The 25,569-nt window shown below is 35.8% G+C and overlaps 2 long non-coding RNA genes across 2 annotated transcripts in view; one reads left to right on the top strand and one right to left on the bottom strand.

Annotated features, from left to right (window-relative positions):
* The first annotated feature begins 1,715 nt into the window (after positions 1–1,715).
* On the top strand, positions 1,716–24,064 carry LOC145996463 (uncharacterized). The gene is made up of 5 exons (XR_014442776.1): positions 1,716–2,028; positions 5,084–5,172; positions 6,924–7,296; positions 13,118–13,284; positions 23,721–24,064. It is a non-coding gene; the product is annotated as an uncharacterized LOC145996463 (long non-coding RNA).
* An 879-nt stretch (positions 24,065–24,943) lies between these two features.
* LOC145996462 (uncharacterized) overlaps positions 24,944–25,569 on the bottom strand; it is a 38,077-nt gene continuing 37,451 nt past the window's right edge. The window contains exon 4 of the long non-coding RNA XR_014442775.1: positions 24,944–25,093. This is a non-coding gene — a long non-coding RNA (uncharacterized LOC145996462). The remainder of the gene's footprint in view (positions 25,094–25,569) is intronic.

Here is a 25,569-nt window from a genome sequence, read left to right as displayed (position 1 = left end):
AGTCCGGTATGGGACTTGGACGTGGGAAGTGTAATAAATATGGCACTTCTCTGTTTAAGTCTCGTATCAGCTGGCACAAAGTTCATCGTGGAGGGAAATAAATCAACATTTCTTCATTCATGTTCAGCTATTTAGTAAATGATGAGTATTTGGTTTTTAAATAAGCTGTTTTATGTGAGAGATATTGTAGATATCATTTTATATATATATATATGTGTGTGTGTGTAGATATTATTTTTGTTAATATTTTCTGTTTTTTTAAAGTAGAAATATTAATTTTCAATATTAGGGGTTTTCATTCTTTCAATTGCTTTAAATGCTGAAAGAAGTCTTCAAGAAACAACTATTAATTTTCCAAAGTATATTTTCATACTTTTCTTTCAGTGTAAAAAGCATATATGTATAGTAGGTGCTGCTGCACTTGCTACAATAAGGTATGAAATTTCACTTCAACTTAATGGTCAGTGTCATGACAGTAAATTTGTGTTAAAAGGCTGAACCTTTTCGTAGCATTCAACCTAGTACTTTTTATTTATTTGATTTTTTGAGAAAACTTCCGAGCATTCTCTTGGTAATTATTATATTGTTTCTGTGCAGACTAACCTATTTCTAATCAGTGCCATAAGCATGGGCGTCCACAGGATTTTTTCCAGGGAGGGGCAAGTAAGGCAATTTTTTTTTTCCAGGGGGCAAAGGAGTCATATTTTCCCCCATAATAGTGATGTCCCTTCAAAAAACACTGCTTCAGTCTGAAATTATCATGTTCTTCAACGCCCTTATAATAATTAACATAAATTACTGACAAATGAAATTATGTGTGAAATATATACCTTTTGTCAGACATTCATTATCCAGGGGGAAGGGCGTGCCCCTCCCCCCTTTCGGACGTCCATGGCCATAAGGTATGTGAACTGATCCCTGACAGTATTGAAATTTTTATTATCGAATGGAGCGTAGTTGCTGTAGGCAGTTATTTTTTTCGTTTTAATATGTGGTAAACAAAATGTTTTATTGATCGGTGTAATATCTTGCAATACAATCCTGTATAGCGGAAGGATGTCAGTTTTTTTTTTTTTTTTTTTTTTTTTTTTTGCAAATATGGATTAGCATGACATAAATCGTTCTGAATTATTGTATACTTATTTCATTCCATTTCTCCACCCAAGAAAAAAAAGTCACCTATTTTAAGACTGTCATTTTCGTATGATGATGAATGTTTTTAAAAATGCCTTTAGAGGAAATTATATATTTCCGCTTAAAGTAAGAGTGCAATTTCAGGACGTTTTGGTAATAGTACGTTTTCCATATACTTTTCGTATACTTTTATTTTTGTGATAGAAATCAATTTTAATGCGAAAAGTTTGTACTTAAACGAAAGCATTGCATATAATTAATTTCCGCCACTTCTAACTACGTTTAGTCAATTTGCGCGTATAATTTATTAAACGCGCAAATCGGCTGAACGCGGTTAGAAAGTATCGGAACGCGAATGGTACGGAACACGATAGTGTTTTGTCGTTTCGAGCAATCCGCGAGTCCTTGCGCATAGCGTTCGTCTTCTGTTTTTCTGCCCGACGGTGCTGCCGTCGGTGGTCGCGAGGAAACGACCTTCCAGTGCCGCCATACTGTCAACCATTTTTAACCCGCAGCTGTAACATCTTGTAGTAGTATGTCTATGCTGCTACCATTCAAGCGGTGAGGGGCATGAAGAAGAAGAAGAAGAAGAAGCAGAATTATTTATTCTGAATTATTTATTCTGCGAAATATTTGCTAGTCTTGGGAAGAGGAACTGGTGATTTAATTGCGTGTAACTCCATGATGATCTCTGAATGTGATGAGAGTTATTTCTCAACGACTGAGCAGAGTGAAAACTAAGGAATTTCCCTGGATATCTCGAATTCTTGATTGTATTGAAGTTTAGTTATTATTATTGCAAGATGACCCGAATGAGACAATTAATGTAAATTAATAATGCATAAACGCGTCCACTAATAATGCAAGATTTGTAAGGATATATGACAGAATGAGGTATAGAAATAGTGAAGAACAACAGCACACTTTCAATTTTGGGTAAAAGTTCGGGATAAAACTGTCAAAGCCGGGAATCGGATTTCTTCAAATTTACAGGAGAAAGTGCGGTACTATTATAGAATAAGGGAAACACCTATAAATCATATTTTTTACATTGCTAACGTACTATTTGGAATGCGGAACATTTCCTAAGGTGAAATAATGCATTTCTAACTAAGATAATGTCTATTCCTTACATTTACGAGTACTTACTTACGAGTGCTAATGGAACCTAACCTAACAGGCCTAACCTAACCTAGTAGGCATACCTCTTCCCCGTGATGGTTCGTGGGGCTATCGTGGATTTTTGGGCTAATGTCAATGGTTTTTGTGGCTACCCGTGGATGGTTTGTGGGGCTAACGTCAATGGTTTTTGGAACTAACGTCAATGGTTTAATAATTACTCTGTCAAAAATTCAACTTTTTTGGTTTAAAAATTTCGTGAAATGTTTTTAATTTTTTTTTTAAATTTAGGTATTTTTCATTAGAAATTCATTATTTCACCTAAAGAAATGTTCCGCAATGCAGAATAGTACGTTAGCAATGTAAAAAATTGCAAAATAAATCATTGATAGGTGTCTCCGGTATAGTAAAGTAGTACCGAATGGTTTTTGGGGCTATGCGTGAATGGTTTTCGGGGCTATGCGGTAATTTTTCTGTTAAGAAGGTTGAAACACTGCTTTGCTGTTTGAAACACAACGCTAGTCAAGATTTGCCCGCCATTTTGCATGTTCAGGAAGCGAGAAAGGAACGAACAATAATTACTCGAATTGTCGACAATTGATACTAATTTCGTTAAAAAAAAAAAGTGAAATCGCTTGTTAAACAATCTTTCGCAATGCAAAATAAGTAAGTGCGAATGTCAACAATTACAGAATAAATGAGTTACAGCCAATTCCCGGCTTTGACAGTTTTACCAAGTTCGGTATATTGGAGACACATTTCTTCAATTTTACAGAAGAAACTACTTACGGAAATGAGTTTCTCTAAGGTTTCTAACGTTCGTCGAGGTATTTTCTTGGTATCAGTTCGTTATATCGGAGACACTTTAAAATCGGATATTTTGTGTTTCGTAATAACAGAAGTTATTACATTCCCCCGAGGAAACTCGAACTTCCATTTGTCCGAGAGCTGGAGACAAAAGCATGGCCAAGGTGCAGGACATTCACTATTATTATTTACTAAAATGTGCTACTTTAACATGCTTAAATTTGAGTATCGTTGCAGTTGGAAGAAGGTAGCAAACCTGATTGATAAAATTAAAAGTCTCACTGTAAAAAAAATACTGTTATTGCTTTTTTCTGCGAAGAAACGTTGCGACACTATTTAAGTTGATTTGCTATGCTTCTGTGTTAGTTTGTTGATGTGTTCATCATCAACTACTCAAAATTGTATTATGTTCATAAATGATGATGCATCCAAGTGTATATACATACAAACACATATGCATTTCTCTTGTTAAAATAAAATGTTTATAGTTTTATTCTCACCTATAATAAGGGGCCATAATAAGTACCATTGTGTACTACCAGGGGAAAAAAAAACACTGGTTACACCAAAATATGTTTTCAGGGAATGATCACAAATCAAGAACAGAATATGTGGTAGCCTAAATGTCTGTTATATCGGAGACAAATTTCTATCGGATATTTTCAGTTTTAAATGGTTCGTACTTACCAATTGTGTATTGTGGAACATAGTTGAAGGTGCTATTATGCTTTTTACACGAAAATAACTTCAATTTTTCACATTACGACTAATTCCTTTGGGTCCTTTCTTCTGTTGCGGAACATACAATATGGCACGCACAGCTGTGGATCATCGCGCGTCGTGCTTGTGTTTTGTCGAATTGGAGTGGTTATGCAGTGTTTCAACCTTCTTAACCGAAAAATACCTACTTTCGTGTTCATTATGTCATCACAAACCATTGACGGATAGCCCCAAAAACCATTTACAGCAAGGTTAGGTAAGCATAGTTAAAAAAAAGGCACGTTTGGAAACACTGACGAGACCGCATAACTTTCGACGCTCACGCCATCTGCAGGTACATAATGGAAACAATGGCATAATGTTGCTTTGCACAAAATGCAAGTTTATTATATCAAAAGTGCTTATTTCTTGTTGTGCAGCATTCTACGGTGAGAAAATACCTCCACGAACTTTCAAAATACTACAGAAACTCATTTCCGTAAATAGTTTCTTCTGTAAAAATGAAGAAATGTGTCTCCGATATAACAGACATTTACCGAATATGTTAACAGAAATTTTAAATAGTTTTTGATTGAGTCACCTAAAACAATACAAACTGAATGTTACGATACATTACTACCAGGGGAAAAATGTATTTCATATTTAAATTATATATGGTACTACTTTACTATACCGGAGACACCTATCAATGATTTATTTCGCAATTTTTTATACTGATAACGTACTATTCTGCGTTGCAGAACATTTCTTTAGGTGAAATAATGGATTTCTAACGAAAATAATGGTCTATTTCTTACATACGATAGCCCCACGAACCATCACGGGGACGAGGTATGCCTACTAGGTTAGGTTAGGTTCCATTAGCACTCCTTTCGTTCAATTTAGCATATACGGACAACATCGGAATTACAAATTCCACGGCATCTTCCACACCCGGCAACAACTTCACGACGCATCCTCGACACATCATGTTGTAGCAGCAGCAATAGCGCGTATTGTGCTCTCGTGCAGAAAGCAAATGGCGGCAGCAGCAATAGCGCATCAGAAATAGATGTTCGTACAAAACCACATGCATTCGCATTAAAATGGATCAAAACTACATTCCCGAACATCAACAACGCTACAAAAAATGATTTGCGTAAGTACTTTCTCCTGTAAATTTGAAGAAAGTAAAGTGTTACCTTATATATTTTTAAACATAACCTAAAAAAAAACAGTTTTGCCTGGGTTTTTGGGTATTTTATCTGAAAATACCCGAAAAGCCCATCTTTATCTTTTTATCTTAATTGATCTTTTTTTCCAGATGCAGGAAGCTTCAATACTTCATGCTGCACAGAGATGATGGTGTTTCTGCATTGAGTGCAAGATATGGTTTCCCCATCTATGTTTAAGGTTAGTTTCTTTAATGTACCCTGGAGATAACGTTTTTTTCTGGTTGCATGAATGGTTCCTGACCGTGTTCATAATGAGTAATCATTTTATTTTACTTGAAATACTGGAATTATACTTGAATTTTATTTTATGTATGTACAGTGCTATTCACGGTGGCTAGCATGCTGGGCAGTAAGAGCACGTTTGGTCAAGAATTTTTGCTATTTGCAGGATAGTGACTTTACATTGTTATATACCTGTACTGGGATTTGATAAAATTGAACATTTGGATAATTTAAAATTTTATTGAGTTGTGGTTAAGATTTGTTCACTTTGGTTCTTAAGAATTACATTCTTCTATGCGTGAAGTTTTGTAAAAATATTAAATAAAGTAAAGTGGCCATTCACCATCCAGGTTGAAGTCCGAAGCATTAATTTTTACATGTTCTAATAATTAAATTAAATCTAAATCTTTTGTTAAAGTACAGCTTCAGTTTTCATTCTAACTGCCCTTCTGTAAAGTTTTTTTATTGGATAAAATTATCTTTTTTCTTAATTTTGCAACTATACCTAAATAGGGGGCATTTAATTAAATGTTAAGAAAAGCGGGGAAAAGATGAAGAAAAAGTCAAGAATTTTGTGTTTGTCATTTTGGTAGACACCCTGTAAATGCCAGCAGATTCGCGCTAGCCTCCGCCCCACGTACAACTCAACCGTGACAAGCACTGTATATGCATTGGTAACCAAATGACACTTAATTACAGTGGAACCTCGATTTTACGTTTTTCAGGGAACCCAAATTAAAATACGGGAAAATGTAAAATTGAGGAAAGTTTTACAGCATTTTGCAATGTTGGGACTATAAAGATTGAATGTATAATGTGGGAAAATGTAAAATCTGGGTGAACAGTGAACTGTATCAGTCAAGGTTCCAGTTTATAAGCTCATTATAAAGAAATCAGACAATAAAGTATGTTTGTTTCATCAAAATAGTTTGACCTAAGGTAATACAAATCCTGATGCATTGGTGCTGGAAGATTTGTACGGCTTTGGAACTGATGATTACCTTTTTGCAGATGCCTGAGAAACTCATATTCTGACTTCATTGACCAGTGCAGTGCCTTCGTTAGCAAACAATACATGATGAATTTGATTGGTTCTTTCATTTCAAAATTCATGCTTTTATTTTAGAACACTTTTCTGCAAATTATACTTTCATTGTCCTTTCAAACTAGTAATTTAAATTGTTGGTAACATGGCCTCCACCTGTTCATGAAACTTTTACACACGGGAAACAGTTTTTGACCCGTAAAGGAAAGGATGGGCCGTGACACCTGTGTCACAAGCAGCTTTTCCTTGTAGTGTGTTACTTTTTTAACATACTGTAACTTGCATAATGATCGGACATACATCTTTTGAGTTTTGCATGAGTCTAGAGGTATGTAATTAACAATTAGTAAAGTTTATTGTCATTGTTACTGTTTGGGAAGGGGAGATGTCCGAAAAATTGATTTTTTTTTTGGTGATTTATTTTCATTGGTTTCAAAAACATCGCTTCTTTCTCAATTTTGGTGTTTCAAAACACAGATTTGGCAATAGAAGTACAACCTTATGACATTCCTGGTGCAAAAAGCTGGGGGGGAGTCAACAGGGAAAGAAAGTCAAAACACTCCAGCTGCCAACAAAGGGTTGGAATTTCAAATTTTGTGTAGAAAATAGTTATTTTTCCTTTTTTCTTGTAACTGATTACGGATTTTTTTTCCTTCCTTCAGGATTATAGCACAAAGTATACTGAACAAAACAAGGTATCATTTGTACCTCTAATGTTCTTAGTCTCGGAAATATAAAATTTCATTTAGAAGGATGCAGAATTTCAAATTTCCCGCTGAAAACTTGCTCAGCGTCAGTGCAAGTACCTGGAAAATCTGCACCCTGAGGGAGTTTGAATTATTAGTAAAAGAATATTGGGAAGAGGTGGAGAAGCAAGAAAAAGGTATAACATCCTGCCCTCCTAACTACCGGAGGAGATTAGCCCACCTACAACAAGAGCTGGACTCAACGAAGGATGATTTCTTGTGGCTGGGGGAGTTATTCCTCAGCTGCAGGAATTGGGGGGGGTCTTTGAGGAAGAGTAAGTGAAGTAAGGTAAGTGAAGAAAATTTCCTAATAACAAATTTTTAAATTATAGCATTTGTTGTAGTCCACTAACTAACTTCCTAGCCTTCTTAAACCCGAAGGTTCATGGCTGCAGCAACACAGGCCTTCCATCTTTCCCTATCTTGAGCAAGATCTATATACTCTTTTCCATCCCTACCGATTTCCCTTAGGTCTATCTCAACGTTGTCCCTCCATCTTCGTCTTGGCCTTCCTACAGGTCTCTTACCATCAAGTTTCCCAACAACAATCCTGTAAACTCCTCTTTCCTCTCCCATTCGTGCCACATGGCCTGCCCACCTAAGTCTTCTTGATTTAATTATTCTAATAATATCTGGACATGAATACAAATTATGTAGTTCTAAATTATGTAACCTTCTCCACTCAAATGTCTCCTCATCCATTTTAGGTCCAAAGATTTTCCTAAGGATCTTATTTGTTGTAGTCCACACTGTTAAAATTTGGAAAGGTTAACGGTGCAGTGGTGACTTTTGCCGCACATGAATGTGCTAATCGCCGAGGCTAGCCCGGGGCATGTTGCTGGAAATTTTGATTAATCTAAGTGCATAAAATGCTAAAATTGCCCTTTTATAAAATTTTCCCTGATTTCTATCTAAATTTCATTTGGCTTTATCCTGATTCAAATCAAATGTGAGTCGGTTTGCCAAAAAAAAATTACTAAAATAAATATATTACAAAATCAACTCAAAGAAAATCTTATCTTGTTGTTTCTTTGTTAAAATTAATGGTCGTGATTAGTCTTAAGTGCATAAATGCGACGTTTATGGCAAAATTAGATCTATGTAAAACAGAAATAACCCTAACATTGATGATATGAAATTATATCGTGAAAACAATTTCTGATGGCTATATCCTTAACTAAACTGGCTCCTTGAAAATTTTATGAGCGAACGCCACTGGATCAAAAAAAAAATATATGCATAGTCTAAAGTTTTCGTTGTCGTCTCCATGTTAATTCTTTGCTGTGCTAAAAGTACTCGAAAAGGCTTCAGCGCGGAGAAAGGAATGCGTTGACAACAGATATTCAAAATTCTTGCAAAGTTGCATTTTCGTGGTCGCTTGAATCAACTGAGCTGAGTTCTTCTCAACGACAGCGAGGAAAGCTTGCTGGCTGGCGGCAAGGTTCAGGTGCCGTCGGAATAGCGGGCAAAAGAATCATCGCATTGAGCAACGAGGAAAAAAAAAATTATCCCGCTTGGACGCTAAAAATACGACGGGAGGAGGGAAGTAAGAAGGAAATGGAGCGCTGAGTCGCTGCATGACGCGTTAATGTTGATAAAACTTTAAATTACTACGAACAAAGTTTAGTAAGAGCTACAAGAGTCAAAAGAATGTCAAGGACTCTGAAATGAGGTCGTAAGCAGGGCGGGGAAAAGGAAAATTGTCATGCTGTCAGCGCACGGCTGCAAAACTCGAACACTTCCATGATCGTATAATAACGACAACTTTGGAAGGTGCAAGCAAAATAAAAGACTAATAAACCTTACATAAAATACAATCGGACTTCAATAATAAATTCTAACTTTAAAAAAAAAGTAATACATAATAAATATAATAAAATTTTTAGGCAAACGTGTAATCATAAAAAATATGATCAGTAAAAGATACAACAGGTTCGGGAACCTGAGAATTTGCATCTTTCAAAAACATGAGAAATGAACATTGCAGTGCGTTTATTTCATTATTTTCATCTTATCACTTTTCATACCAATCTTCACGATCAGCCAGAAGTGCCAGAAGAACAAAGTGAAATAAAAGTCATTTAAAAAACTGAGCCAAAGTATCCTGCCTGGCAGATAGATGTCCTAGCGACAGGATGACCATGTTTCAATACAATAAAATGTGAGAATTATTGGACTGGGTTCTGATAGTGTAATTCTTTTGTCATAGGTCTTCTCATTACTTAGGTTTTTTACTTTTTACTATTATTATTTCATAGAATGATTTTGCCAATCTCTCTAAGCTTACATGTAGATTCTACAAGTCAGGTTTATGGTTAAGGGGAATTTCCAGACATGCAAACTATTGATTACTACAATGCTTAACCACCCATATGGATCGTAACAAGCAAGTACCTCAAGTCAAATTTGGCCCTCTTAGCATTATATTTGTAATTATGATAATTCATAAACTAATTTGTGAATTATAGACTCAAAAAGTATCAATTTTTGAGAGGTTATTCATTACTTGGTTTGGTTTATTTTGCATTGCTTTTCTGCTACTTTTGGATAAATGCGAAGACAAGGATGATTGATGATATGATGAAAGGACACTCACAAAGAACACCCATGCTCTGTCCAGGATTTGAACCTGGCACCCCTGGTGTTGTAGTGTGATGTGCAAGTGACTTCTTTCATTGCCTGACGTGTTATTTTTGGGGTTCAATTGCTGTAGTTTTTCCACAACCTTTTGCTCCAAACTAGGACTAGACCGATACTGATGCCTGAAAATTATGACATTTACAAGTTGAAAAATGTTTATTATTATTACTGGGATTACACAATCCAAAATCCAGGGTTTGAAAAAAAAACGAACCCACCTGGGCCCAGGTAGGTTTAATAGGGTTTTGTTGAGCTTTTATAAATAAAATGTGAATACATGTAATATAATTCACATTTATAATTGCCGCTCAACCTACCCACTGCACTTCTCTGCCCGGCACACAAACTAGCAGACCACAACAAACTGCTATTGGTGAGCCCAACTTAAAAAGAGTTCAGTATGGGGCTTATGGCGACAGTGTTGCCACATGGTGAGCAGTAGAAGAAGGCTCCGGCGTGAATCGAATGTCTGCTGTAGTACACGCCGCAACAAAAGGTAGTGATCAACGGAACGGGTACTGTTCATTACAAGAATGGAAATCCTTCCTCCATGATTGGATGGGAAGGTCTTCTTTCATGCGGCTGTGGTACAGAGTAATGACGGTCCATGGAGGGAGATTTCCAAATAACTGTTCCCGAATAAACTTGTCATGCGTCTTGCTGTCCATTTTATCGTGTACGTTGGCCATGCTTTTTCTTTTAAGTCCACTTTTTGCACAGAAAGGCTAATCGGGACTGGACCTACAGTTCAAACTGGGATCCGAACCACTATATGCCTCCACCGGGTATCAAACCCGGGACCCCTTGATTACGAGGTCAGGACGTTACCACTGTGCCATCGGGGAGCCTGTCTCACATTTCTCGGCACACTTTCTCGTTTCAGACAAAACCGTGTTCATTACTGGCATGCACCAAAGCAAATCTCTCCCCCCGACCTGTAGGTGCTCGCAAACCACTTGAAAGTCTTGTTGTGTCTTTATTGTATGTGTTTATTGCAACTTATTCAACACATCAAAAAGTGCCCTTATATCAGTGGTGTGCCCAGTGTTTTCGAAGAGGGGGGAGAGGTGGTACGTATACTTTTTAGTAGCCGGTTCTCATATGCCACCTTCTCCTGCCGTTGACCCTCTTCTTCTAGGAATACTTATCCAAAAGGAGTTATGACCAGCACATACCCCCATTGGACACACCACGTCATTCACATCAATACAATTACAAGGGTTCGTTCTAGGTCTAATTTGAGGTCAGATGAACTAATCGGGACTGAACCTTCACCAGGAAACGAACCCAGGGCCCTTTGATTCTAAGGGGATAGCATTAGTAGAATTTCCGTCGCTGCATTATAATCAAGGGATCCAGGGTTCGATACCTGCTGGAGGCACATAGTGGTTCGTATCTCACATAAAACTGTAGGTTCAGTCCCAATTAACCTATCTGTGCATAAAAGTGGACCTAAAACTCAATCAATCAATTATTAGTAGAGGTGTGAAATAAAAGGAGTTCTGTTGTATTTGTATGAAGAATAATTACAAAAAGAAGGAGACTGACATTCTTTTAACTATCTAGGGAAAACGGCTCGATCATTTTTTTGTTCTTTTAATACTATCATAATACTTAGTCATCATTTTGGGAGGGGCAATTGAACCTCCTCCCGAAAAATCCGCCAATGTATACAATGTGCTTGGGACTTTTTGCCGCACATCACCTCATATAAAAGTTGTATTCGAAGACGTTGCATTTTGTGTACTTGTTGTTTTTTGGCATTTTGCTCCTCGTTTGGCGTTGCAAAACCGTTTTGAACGAAATTCCAGTCGTTTCAGCGGTTTCGCTTGCAGTCCAACTAACACTTTTACCAGGATTTTTCTGCTTTACCTACAATATTATTTATTACAATTTGTCCCTCTTTACTTGTAAGACTCTGGACACTTTTATGATTAATAATACCACCCCTTGCCATTTTGCTGTTGTAGAATAATTATAATAATACCTTTTTTCAAGAAATACCCAAAATGAGAAAGCTCACACGCAAACAACAAACCACTTGACCCCGGACGGAAGCCTATTCATGAACTTTTGCCTGAACATTCCCCGCCCCTGTCAGTCTTCCCAACATGTGTTTGCAGCAAGCGGCAACCGTCGAACGGCTGTTATTTTGAACTCCCCAAATCGCGGTGAACTCAAAAAAGGAAAATGTCTTTTTTTGGATGGTCCAAATTATGAAACAAGGTGTAGACCTTCAAAGCCTTACATGTCCTCTGGTTTTTGCTTATTTATTATTGTCTCTTCGAATGTTAACGACTTTTGTTTCTGACAGATCTCAAAAGTAAAAGCTCATAAGAGCCCATACTGAACTCTTAACTTGGGCTCCACTATAAACCATAGTAATGTTTATTTTTTATCCTTTATTCTCTTATCATTTCCTGGTTGCCTCTGTGGATAGCAAGTTTGTATGTTTGAATTGATATTAGCAGATGTTGTATCAATTACGACTTTTGTCAGAAGCATCAAGAGATCAATTGCAGGTGTGTACTATTCAGTCACAAGCATAATAAAACAGTGATAGTGTGTATATAGTATACATAGTATTCCTCGATAGTAGATCGATAGAAACTGACTTCAGATCTGAGTTCAGTGACTTTTATTTATTAGAATATATTTCATATGGCGACTGAAAGCAACATATTTTCATTTGCGTAGCTTTCTTCATTTAACAATTCACGCTAGCGCCTCAACGATAGTAGTTACAGAGAAACTGACTTCAGATCTGAGTTCAGTGACTTTTATTTATTAGAATATATTTCATATGGCGACTGAAAGCAACATATTTTCATTTGCGTAGCTTTCTTCATTTAACAATTCACGCTAGCGCCTCAACGATAGTAGTTACAGAGAAACTGACTTCAGATCTGAGTTCAGTGACTTTTATTTACAGCTTAATATAGACCTATGTAATTTCTTAATAAAGATTAAACGTTTCTATTGGTGTACTGAGCTCTGATATTTTGTTCTACTTCATATCAATATTACAAGTGTTGTGCATTTTAGATAGCAAAATTAATCTTGAGTTATAATGACAGTCGTGATCGCATTCTAAGAATCTAAAATGCAATCTTCATTAGTATACACCTCTATGGCATTCCTTCATTTCAGAAATCATTGAAATACCAAATGCATTAATGAAAAAACCAACTGGGTTTTAAAATGTTTTTTACAAGTGGGCCCAACCCAATGTTTTTTTTTTGGGTTGGGCCCACCTTGGCGAACCCTGCCAAAATCAGGAAGATTTATTTCTGCACTTAGGAGAAGCTGCCTGAAGAATGTTCTTTTGGGATCCAGTCTGTGTGACATGTATACAGACAGGTATCCGTGTATATAACAATGATGTCCTTCCTAGCATTCTGTTATTTTACTTTAAGCAAAAATGTTAAATTTGCAACATGCAGGGGAAACAAACATTTTCTGTTTTTCAGCATATTTCTTCTGTTGGCTCCCGCTGGACCCTTCACACAGAAGCTGGTTTGATGGAGACATTAGGACGAGCAACCAACATCCTGTTCTCGTAGAAGAAGATGTGGACTTTCGATGATAAAGGGCTAGGAAATTGGATTCAAGAGTTTGACAATTGAGTAATTCACAAGTAAGTAGTATTATCATATTTCAATGCTTTTCATGCCTTTGTTTCAAATTTTTTTGCTGGGTCCACTTTATGCACAGATAGGCAAATCAGGACTGGACCTATAGGTTCAAGTGGGATTCGAGCGACTATGTACCACTGCCAGGTATTGAATCTAGGATTACAAAGCGTCGACACTACCACTACACCATTGGAAAGGCCCTAGATTCTTTGAAAAGGGGGTGGGAATCAGACACTGAACTCATGTCGATATTATTTCCAATTCTCTCTGATATCAATATCGAAGTCGGAAAATTGTAACAATGAAAAAATATTCATTATATTAATATGTAAGTATTTACACTTTAATTATACACATCAGTTTATCAGAATTTTGCTGTAAAATGTTCATGAATTCAGTGTTTTTTTGCACCTTGTTAATAAAATCTGGAGTCATATGACTCCCATTTTGTAATATTTGGCATCATAATCAAAGGAAAAAGTACGTAAATGCATAATGTACCCACCATTACTTCCCTTTTGTTGCTTTCAAAGCATTTTTTTTCTGTACACTATCATAAAACAGTGTGATGCAGTTCCTAATACATATTTACAAGGGTCGTTCAAGGTTGATCAAGACTTTTATTTCTAGCCAGGAAAAGTACATACATAGAAGCACCAAACTGTCAGTTTTTCATAGTATTCCCCCTGAAAATCCAGACACCGTTGCCATCGTTGTGTTAGTTCCTTGATGCCTTTGGCGTAGAAAGAAGTAGGTTGGTGTCGTAACCACTGTAGGACAGCATTCTTGAGTTCCTCATCGGTCTGGAAGTGCGACCTGCCCAAATGCTCTTTAAGAGCCCCAAACAAGTGGAAATCACTGGGGGCTAAATCTGTAATGTAAGGACTGTGAGGTAAAACCTCCCAGTGCAAGTTGGCCAGTGTTGTTTGACTCAAATGGGCCGTGTGTGGCCTGGCATTGTCATGGAGAAAAATGACATGTTTCGACAACATTCCAGGTCTTGTCTTTTGAACGGCCCCACGTACAGCACCGTGAAGCAGTGTTGAGTAATACTGGGCATTAATTGTAGCACCCTTCTCCAAAAAAAATCCACATGGGTAACACTGTTCATGTCCCAGAAGACAGTTCCCAAAATCTTACCGTAATGCTGCACTCCATGTTGCTTCGTTTGGTCTCTGGGGTGAAGTAATGAATGCCCTTCACTGAACTGTTGACACCATTCCTACACTCTTGCCAGTGACAGTGTTTGTCCACCATACTGTGCTTGCACTCTACGCCAAATTTCAGCAGGTTTCACCTTCACGAGAAATTTCACCGCTGTTCCACAGCAACAGATACACTACTTGCCGCCATATTTGTTTACACTACTGCGCATGCGCCAAATGCGTTGCAAAGGATCATGGTTACTAGCAAGGAATCATGGTCTGTCCTGCCAAAGTAATGCAGCGCTACATTGATTCATTAATATTTTATGCACGGAAGTCTTGGTCAACCTTGAACAACCCTTGTACACTGGTTAGTGTTTTCCCAACTAACAAAGAATAAAGCTACTATGTTTTTAATGATCGCAATTGCATCCATAAGTTGATTTAGTCAACCTATCGACGTCTGAATTTTGCGATGCACTTGGCTGCTACAGCTTATGAAGCCTGAGCTTTTTATTTGATATAGAAGTGCCTTATAGCTTGGGGAAATTGAAATTTTTTATGTACAATTACGTTTAAATTTTCTTCAGTTTCTCAACAGTTTGTGGTTTAAGTTGTGTGTGCCTTAGTTGTTCTTTGTTTCTGACTTCCGAATTTCAAAACAGAACTTTTGTTTTTGCAAATCTGTGGTTACATGAATGTGCTCTCTCTAAGTTTGACTGTACTTACATGTGAAGACAGGTCTCGGGTATAGGAAATTGATGCACTACTATGATCCATGCGAGTGATGTATCATGTTTGGGGCTGAACTCATACCGATGGATAAAAATTTGTAGCAATTAAAAAGCTGTTCAAGATATTAATATTAGTGGCTGAGTATTCCGCTCCTATCAAGAAGCATCAGTTTGCAGAGTTTTGTTTTAAAATATTGAAAAATTACAGATGCCTGTTCCGTGATCACAAAATACTGTTTTTGCACATATTTTAGGTACAAAATAAATGAAACTTCAATTTTGCATAAGTTTCTGGATAATTAGACTGCAAATGTGTCACATACCATTTTTGAGAATCCCACAAAACACCAAAATGTAATCTGAAATAGCAGTCAATTATGTGATCTTTACGTACGTAAAATTTCATGTTTCCACGTTGAAGATTGGATCCCCCCCGATTAATTTTGAAAGCTCTCTGCCTTCATTCACTAAGGGTGTGACATCTGGAAGGGAGATGGTTAGCACGTCGCTTCATTGTTTGTTTCCGACGCTCTATCATCTCTGTTTCAGGCACCGTACTCTTAGTGAATGAAGGCAGAGAGCCTTCGAGGGGGGAACAACTATCCAATCTACAATGTGAAAACACATTCATAATACCTTACACCGCGTTTACTGCTTCCATCATGAATATGTGATATTTGGTTTCCTCCAATCCACGAGGACGAAAAATTTTGTCAATGTTACTCCCTTTCATATACTGACAAACTGTTGTTGCGCACTGCTTACGTCATGTGTGGGACCCAAGATTTAACTAGTAGCAACACTTTGCATGTGTATACAAATCAGAACATATCAATAATAAAGCATGATTACCTTAACAAATACAGTTGAATCACAATTTACATGTACATATCATACATTTTAAGTCCTTCCAACTTGTTCCCCTGAACACTAACTTATTGCAGATAACAAGAGGCAAAATTGCATCATAACATACAAATAAATAAGCAAATAAAACAGCAATAATTTTTCAGTCACATTACAAAGCTTAAGGGGCTTCCCCGTGGCATTGTGGTTCAATACGTGGTGGAGGTACAAGTGGTTCAGATCCCACTTTAAACTGTAGATCCAGTCCCGATTAACCTTACTGTGTATAAAGTGGACTTAAAACCGAAACTCAAACTTAAACATGTAGAAATCTTAAAACTAGAGCCAAGTAACGATTTTTACTGTCATATTCAGACTCAGCACCCACAAATTATTAAAATTAAGGTCTGAACCTTCTTTTGACTGTAGACCAGTGTTGCATTTTATGTTGGTATATTGGTAAATTTGACTGAAGAATGTTCCACACATTTAGATCATCAATTTTTAGAGGTTACTGTATGACAATATGAGAAGTTAGGGTGGTGTAGATATCAGCAGCTGAATGCTATGTTGTCATATGTCCATCTGAACAAATTACAGGAGAGCTGATTGAAGTTTGATGGATGTGGATTTTAAGAACACTGCAGAGTTGGCACGAACCTTTTGCTTTGTGCAAACCACCAAACCTATTGTTGATAATTCACACCACTTGACTACAGGGCAGCTACTCACCGGGAATTATGCATGAATTATTGGCTCCAGATATAATGTACGAATTCTACATGAATTTTTGTCCGTTGACGTGAAAAATTGCAACTTCTATTAATCCAAATGAATTCATACATTTATAAATGCCCTGATTAGAATTGGAAGTGGTCAGAAAAAAAATGGCTTGGGGGAGGGGGGAACTTTTTTTGTTCGTGGCTTTTTCCCCCAAAATGTTTCATACCAATGAAAATACATTAGTTTGCTGCATTTTTCTTGTTCCATAGCTTTAATTTATCTCTCTACTGTAAAAAGAAAATTATCAACATGGAATTCATGACTAGACGTTAGCTATAGAACAAAATGCTGGCTGGCTTTTTTGAATGGATGCTTTTTCTCCAATGTTAACTTCATATTTCAGTACACTTATTAAATATTTTTATGTAGTATAAACACTCTCAATATCTAGAGTAGTTTTGTGTATATTTTGTAAATGGAATCTAATAGTATAATATAATTTTTATTGTTTGAATTTGACTACTATCCGTGACAAAAAAGTGAGCCCTCTGTTTACGTTCTTGTAAAATTGTACTCCATGGGAGGAAAAAAGTTAATTATACCTTATTGGAAAGCTTCAAGTATCTACTTTTTAATAAGCGTTATCTGAATTTTTTCTTAACTTTGTTTTTTTTTGCTATAATGAAAAATTCACTGAAAAGTAGCTTTTCTTTCCAATTTTCACGAACGGGGAACATAACACCATACAGTTCATAATCAACTGTATGTATAATCTTGAGATTTTGTGTACTTGAAGTTTGATTATTTTTGCACCTCTGTAGAAAAAATCAAATGCTTTTACTAGATACTTCAAAAATTGACATTTTAGGGAAACATGCAAACTTGAAATTCATAATTACAAATTCAATGAAATTGCAAAGAACTGTTGATGTAACGCATTTGATCAAATTCCAGAAGTTTTTTGTGTGTACATCAAATATGGTCCCAGATATTAAGTATTCTTTCACACTCCTAATATGGTAACCGGGTGCATGACGTGTGGCAGGGTGCGGCCAATCTCAGACTCTGCGGGCAGCAGACAACTTCCACAGCGTTGCTGCTTGCTGCAAGAATCGCACAAGTGCGTTCCATCGAGCCGATCCAAAGTATTGTCACAGCATAAAATAATGAATGCAATATTTATCATATTGCAAATGCAATACTGCTGTTCTGCAGTTTTTAATTATATTTTTTTTTTTTTTTTTTTTTTATATATATATATATATATATTATATGAACATCCTCTCCTTCAGTACCCGGCAAAGGTACATAGTGGTTCGGATCCCACTTTAAACTGCAAGTCCAGTCCCGATTAGCCTACCTGTGCATAAAGTCGACTTAAAGAGAAAATAATTTTCCCAGTATTATTTTATGTCTCATATTTAAAACAGATATATTGAGTGCAACAATGTTCGATGAGGACGATTTGAATGAAGTCGATGAGAGATCCAGTCTTCTCTGTATACAATAATAATGCACCTGTGTGTACAGCGATTTCATAGGAAAAGGGAAGCAGAGCGAGGTGTGTACTAGCGATAGCAACGCATAGAAATTGTATTTAAAAATTTGCGTATTTGAAGCCTTCACGTCAACTAACATTTTAAAATATATTTCTAGCAAGTACGTATGTAAATTGTGTTTATCTCGCAAAATTCACTTAATCATCGTGTCGAGTAGTGGTGGTGGTTTCAGCATTTAACGTGTTGCTATACATTCCACTTGAAATATTGCTTTTATATATTGGTCTGTTCCACAGCTGCAACTATTGAAATAAGTAAGGAGTTGTGGGTTCAAGAGAGACAAAAGGACTGAAAACGTTAATAAATTTTCAATAAATATGAGTGAAAAGTAAAAGTATAAAATACTGTTCATAATGGATTCTGTTGAACTGGATAATTAAAATAAAAGTCATGTATTGTTCTTCTCACCACACCTCGGAAAAACTTGCTCAATAAAATATTGGATCAATGCAAATTTTTGTCGTTCCCTTTTTCTTTACATACCTTTTTTGCTGTGCTGACGTAACCCCCAAACACTCCACCGTGCATGTGACACCTTGGTTCATGTCGTGAGATGCACCCATTCGTTTCCCCTGGTAGAAATATTTCTTCGCACTGACTATCATTTCTTTTCAACCACTATGATATTACAGTCTTGCCATTTTCATGCAAGAAAAAAATCACTTCACAGAACCGCCATCACTCAATACGAACAAACACGCGAACTTGTGAGAGACCAACTGCCTGAATAGAATGCACGTAAAAATTATTATGGCTATGTGGGAGTTCAGGCGATAATTCATGGCAGGAACGTAATCACAGAAGTGACAAAAGACAATTTCGGCATGCTTTCCTTTGCGCAACACATTGTTTCGGCTCATTTCCAGTCAAAGCTGCTTGGATGCAGAGTTTAAAGGGCAAGCGGTGATGCTGTGGCAACAAAGTTCACTTCCTCTACATCCGATCTTAGCAATGAAGTGAATTGCATGGGAACCGGTTGCGAAGAAAAACAATTCTCTCTGTTGTTTTCAATTCACACAGTGTTCAAGAATGAGTTATGAAAATTTGGTTTTTATTCCTCGGCCATCATTTTGATATGCATTTCATGAACATTGGGCTGACAATTACCGAGATTGCAACATCATAATTAATCATTAATTGTGACTGTTCCACAGATGATAGTACCATTACATTTGGCTGAGATATTTTCACATAAACAAGGCTCAGTCACGAAAAAAATCATATTTTTACGACTGTTTTACATGAAGTTACACACAATTGAATTCGACTTATGTAAAAAAACACCCGAAAAACTACACTTTTACGAACATTTTTGTCTGAATAGAAAACAGAGAGTTAGAATCACTTTCTCTTGCTTTTGTCTAAAAGCAGACACTTGTAGCTTTCCAATGAGGTAATATTTGACTTTTCTCCTCCCATGGAGTACAATTTTACAAGCATGCAAACCGAGGGCTCAATATTTTTGTCACGGATAGTAATAAACATGCACATGAATAAGAAGAAATAAGAAAAAAAATATAGTGTGACATCTTTTAACACACTTATCGAATGTACCCTCAATGATAGTGTTTTTTCTTTATATCTAAAATATAAAATCTAGTATCAAATCCCTTTAGTATAAAATATTAGTATTCTGGCTTTCAAGTGTGTATAATTTGACGTAATGGCTGGTAAACGTGGTCACAGAGCAAATCTTGACATATTTTGGCCACCTAGTGTGGTTGTAAATTATTGAGAGACCACGACGTGGTAAATTCATTTTACAAAAGTCGATGCCCTGCTCAAAAATTTTACCCCTTTCTAATTTTTAAACTTTATACATTAATATGCACCCTTGAAAATAAATATTAATAAATAAATTATGGCATATTGTATATGTCTAGGCTTGTTGACAAATATAAAATTGTGTGCCCTGGTATTGGGCCACAGCCCGGCAGTTGAGAAGCACTGTCCTAGTGCATGGTGGCCCTCATACTGAGACAGGAACTGAAATAGATGATCTGCCTTTCTTTCAGTAAAATTTTGTTGTAAGTCCACTGTATTCTCAGATGTGCTAATTTGGATTGGACCTACAGCTTAAAATGAGACCTGAAATACTGTGTCTCCATTAGGGATTGAACCTGGAACCCGTTGATTACAAGGTGACTTCTTTATTCAGGGTGGCTACTCATTAGGAATTCCTTGGATTCTGGGATTTATGCGTGATTATTGGCTCCTGGAATTATTATACATGAATTCTGTGAGAATTTTTCTCCGTAGATGTGAAAAATTGCAGTTTTTATTAATCCATACATATTTATTTATAAATGCCCTGTGGCATGTTTTCACAGTTCAGCTTTTATCATTATCAAGGAAGGATAAAGATGCATTGAAAAATAAAACAGAAATCATCCAATCCCTACACTTTATTAATGTTCTTTGCAGAAAAATCTATCTGGCAGACTAAGCAAGTCGTGGGAAGGCACCAAAGCTAACCTTTTTGGAGCTTGTAAGCTACAAGTTCCTTTATGACCAAAATTTGACTGAAATTTTCTTAAATATTGTTGTGTGTTATCATAAGCAATTCCTTAAAATGCTTGGTTAAACACGGTAATAAGTAAGGTTTAAATAGAAGAAAAATTGCCTGTAACCTTGAATTTTTGGAAAGTTATCCTTGAAAACCGGGAATTATACTTAAATTTTTTCAGGGTCTTAGAGTAGACTCCCTGTTATTTTATGTCATCAGGGAGGCTAATTCTTTTATATTATTCAATAAAAAATCCAGCTATTTTCCAACAACAGTACTCACAATTATAAGTTACTTTGGGTTCTAAATCTTCCTTGTACTGTAGTAGCATATTGATCTTAAGTATTAAACGGGGTATATACACATTTAGTTCTGTATGCATATTATGAATAGTAAAATAAGTTAATTTTATACTCAAAGCCTCAGATAGTTTAATCAGGATTGGGCCTAGTTTTAAAATTGAATCCAAATCTTTTTGCAATCTCTCTTGACTGAGGATAAAAATTGTACCCATTGATTACAAGACAACATAGTTACTTACCACTATGCCATTGGTTAGGCACGTACATAAACTCACGTATGGCAAAAACAAATGCAGGGTATCCAAAAAGTCACGCAACCGAGATTTTCACTATACGTAACTTTTGTAGTCACGGACACTGCCGTGTTGTAACGATTCGATTGAAAGTCAATGTATTCATTACAATCCATCAGTGTCTGAATTTACAAAAGCGATAAGGACATTAATCTTACATTGGGTATTAATTTTGTTCATGTGGATATTTTCTAAACATTAAACTGCAGTGGTATCATCGTCGCCTTGTAATGGGGTCCCGGGTTCGATACCCGGTGGAGGCTCATAGTCGTTTGGATCCCACTTTAAACTGTAGGTCCATTAGCCTTACTGTGCATAAAGTGGACTTAAAACACCAAATCAACATAAACATTAAACTACAAAATCATGCTGTACATCAACGTTCAGCATGGGAAAAAGTTGTTAATGTGTACAAAGTTTTTGAACTAAGTGAAAATATAAACATGGATAAAAAAGACAGCTGTGGAATCGCTAGAAAAATTTCTGTGTATCGATGGTCACTGTGAGTATTCATAAAAGAACAATAATTTTTTACGCATCACAGATGATTTATGGGGTTAATTATGGGAGATTGGGGTGAGTTGACTTGTTCTCGCTCCACAGATACCGGGACAGAGTATATGATATCTTTTTTGTACAATAAATTTAAAATCTCGTCTTTCATCTGGACACTGATGGAACAACATAGCCAGATGCAGCGCACACCTGGTGCTGCCCTCTTACATGACCAATGTTGCCAGTACACCTCATAATTAAAATAACATACTTTTTCATGAATATTCCATAGTTAACCCCATAAATTGTATGTAACGTGTAAAATGTGTAATAGTTTATCATTCTTTTATCAGTTCAGTAAACACTCAACATTCATGTACAGCATGATTTTCTACTGTAATGTTTAAAAAACATCCACATGGACAAAGTTAATACCCAGTGGAAGATTCATGTCTCATCACTTTTTGTACCGAAATTATGTACGTTCAAAGTTTTGGTTGCATGACTTTTTGGACACCCTGTAGAAGAAACAGTAAATATGTGTATTTTGGCTGCTATACCATGTAAAATAATTTAGCTAATTTGAAAATATGACATTACAAACCTCTAAACTCTAGCCCTGATGTAACTTTTTCACAATTTAGCCTACATTTTTATCAAAAAGAAAACAGAATTCTCTAAATCTGTTTTTACTTTATTAGAGCCCTTTGCAGAACAGTCTATATGACAGACTGAAGATTATTGCAAGAAGTTGGATTAGGTAAATTTGGTTTGGAAATTCTTATACAATTAGTCATAGATTAGTATATTCCGTAAGATTTGTGACTTGTGTTTGAAGATTTATTTCAAGTCTCAGGATGTGAAATGGCAAATGTAAGCTCTGCACCTTAAATTGAATATTTTAAATAGTATATGTAATGTTTAATTGAATTGAATTTGGGCGTGTGGGTGGTGAGATGTGGTAATGCATAAGGTTGAAATAAAGAAAACAGGTGAATTATACTTTATTATATAATGGTCCTAGAGTGGCCACGTTGATCCAGGTGGGTTTCTTTAGAATGTGATGATCCATTGACATCATCAACCCATTTCTGGTTAAAAGTGGCATACGGCAAAACAGCATTTAGCTGTCAATATGTAATTAAATACTTTCTTAACTAATGTATGCAACGACATAACCCCAATGAATTTTCCCATGCCTGTATTTGACCAATACCAATTGAGTATCAGTTATCTGTGTGTGCCAATTTCCAAATACGACAAATTTTGAGATTGGGGGAATTTTCAGAAAAATTTAGAATACTGCTAATTTATGGGAGAATTTTTTTGCAGTCAAATTTGATTTCTTTATAAAGTTATTTTTCCCCTTATTGCATTTATTTATTGTTTTTGAAAAGCATCTCCACACTATATTATTAAAGGGGTCGAGGGTTTGATACCAGGTGATAGTATTGGCTGATGTAGGCATACTTGTGTACCAGTAAAATTACTGATCCAATATAACTCAATGCAAAATGGGATTTTATTCAGGTGTATTTATAAAGGTGTAGTTCTTAACACTGTAACTGCCATGTATATCAGATTGACACAAATCTTGCAGGCAGCATGTGTAGTTCTAGCACAAGTTTACCTGGCCTTGGAGTAAATTTTGAAGGCAACTACAATCAATATATACGATTATTTTACTTAGTATTGTAGATTTAAGTTTTTGAATAAATATTACAATTCGTTACTAAAGGATATCCATTTCTTAACTGGTAGTTTGTGTTTAAGAAAAATATTGACACTTCCAGAATACTTGCAATGAAAACACAAATCCTATTTTTCTCTTCAAGGTGGAGCTGCAGTGGAGGAACACCAATGAACCAGTTTACAAAGAAAACCATGCGACTTGTAAATGAAGAGATCCTGTCTTAAGTATTTTTTTTTCTAACACTTTTCTGTGTTCAGTTGGATGTAAATGTGAGAGCATGGGCAGGTATCCATGACCACTAAAAGGTTTTAGAATGGATATGGATACTTGCCATTGCTCGGAAGAGAAAAACTTGGATCAAATTTGTGAACTAGTTTACTTGTGCTATTCTTGATGAAAAAGCATTAACACAAAAAATATTGTTCATTTGCACCTGTAAGTTAAAACAGTAAATAAAATTTTGTTTTAAATTTAAATAAATAAATTAGTAACACTCATGAAAATTGGACTTAAAATATATTTTTATATATATATTAATAACAATTGTGGACTTGTATATTAAAAATATACTAATTTTAGCATTTTTTTGCTGAATTTTTGGCCATAAATATGCCTTAAAAATCACCCTAAGTCCAATTTAAGAAAATTTTGAACCTTCCCCCACCTAAACACTTTTTGGTAAATGTTAATAATCAGACACCCAGTTCCAATGGGGGAGTTTTATTTAAAAGTATAACATTAAGAGTGGTGATTTCACCTACTTTGAAGTCAGGTCTACATCTGAGCAAGTGTTGTTTGAAGGGCTTCAATTTAATGCAAACACTTACTAATTACATTAGTTCCTGTGAAGTGGACTTTGTAACACTTGGTGTGCACACTAATTTCACTAAACAGGAACCAATGCAATTAGTAAGTGTTTGCATTTAAGTCGAGCCCTTCAAACAACACTGACTCCAAAGTAGACCTTACTCAAAGGTAGTTTCAAATCACATGCATACAAAATTGTACAAAAAATAAAATACATGCACTGTGAAACTTGAACACTAACAAACTATCAATTCGCAGATACTCATGTCTTCTCGAAATAATTGTACTTCACTGTCCATTAACTTTTTTTTTACTACATATCGAAGAATTCCTTGTTGTCGTAGCATCTCAACTGTTTCACTTGATTTTTTTACTGATACATATTTTTCTGCATTATAGTAGTTACAAATTATTTTACATAAATGAACCCAACAGGCTGATGCCCAGTTAGTGTGTTCATATTACATAGTGGAACACAGATACATGTTATCATACATCCTTAAGTGAGCGTTATTTGAGTTTTTTCATTACAGCATTTTTTAAATTGCATATAAGACATACAGAATAAATCAATATTTTTGTTATGCTTGGTTACATAAATACCATATTTTATTTCACAAACAATATTAGCATCTAAAAGTCTGTGCCATAGAAATAGTCTGTAAAGCTTTTTCCACTCCACATTTCCTGCCAGCAATGATGGGTATCCTGCAAATAAGAACAAAATTCAGTTGAATTTTCAAAACACAATTAAACTCCAATTTTACATACATTGCCGACCTCCATGGTGGAGTGGTTAGCACATTGTGCTACAACACCAAAGATCTTGGGTTTGAACACGAGCTTGGGTCTTCTTTATGAGCTTCTCCCTTATCAATTTCTTCACATCATTCTCATCTTCCCGATTAGAAGCAAATGTGAACTAAAATAAACCAAGTCAATCAAACTGATTTTACATTCTTGGGTGTTACATTTTCATGCATTATATATTTAATCTTGATGATCCCAACATACCAAAAACGTTACAAATTTTTTCTTAGAATTTTCCAGCATTTTAAGTCTAGGTTCAACTGTAATTACTGCAAACCTATTATATATATTAAATAGGAAAATTTAGTAAGGATGGACAACTTTGCTGATTCCTATGGCATATTCTCCCATGTTAATCTGGTTTATTACTGGAA

Source organism: Lepisma saccharinum, chromosome 12, assembly GCF_977018435.1.
Source record: "Lepisma saccharinum chromosome 12, izLepSacc3.1, whole genome shotgun sequence".
In the NCBI taxonomy this organism is placed as follows: Eukaryota; Metazoa; Arthropoda; class Insecta; order Zygentoma; family Lepismatidae; genus Lepisma; species Lepisma saccharinum.
This window is presented reverse-complemented; position numbering and strand designations above follow the sequence as displayed.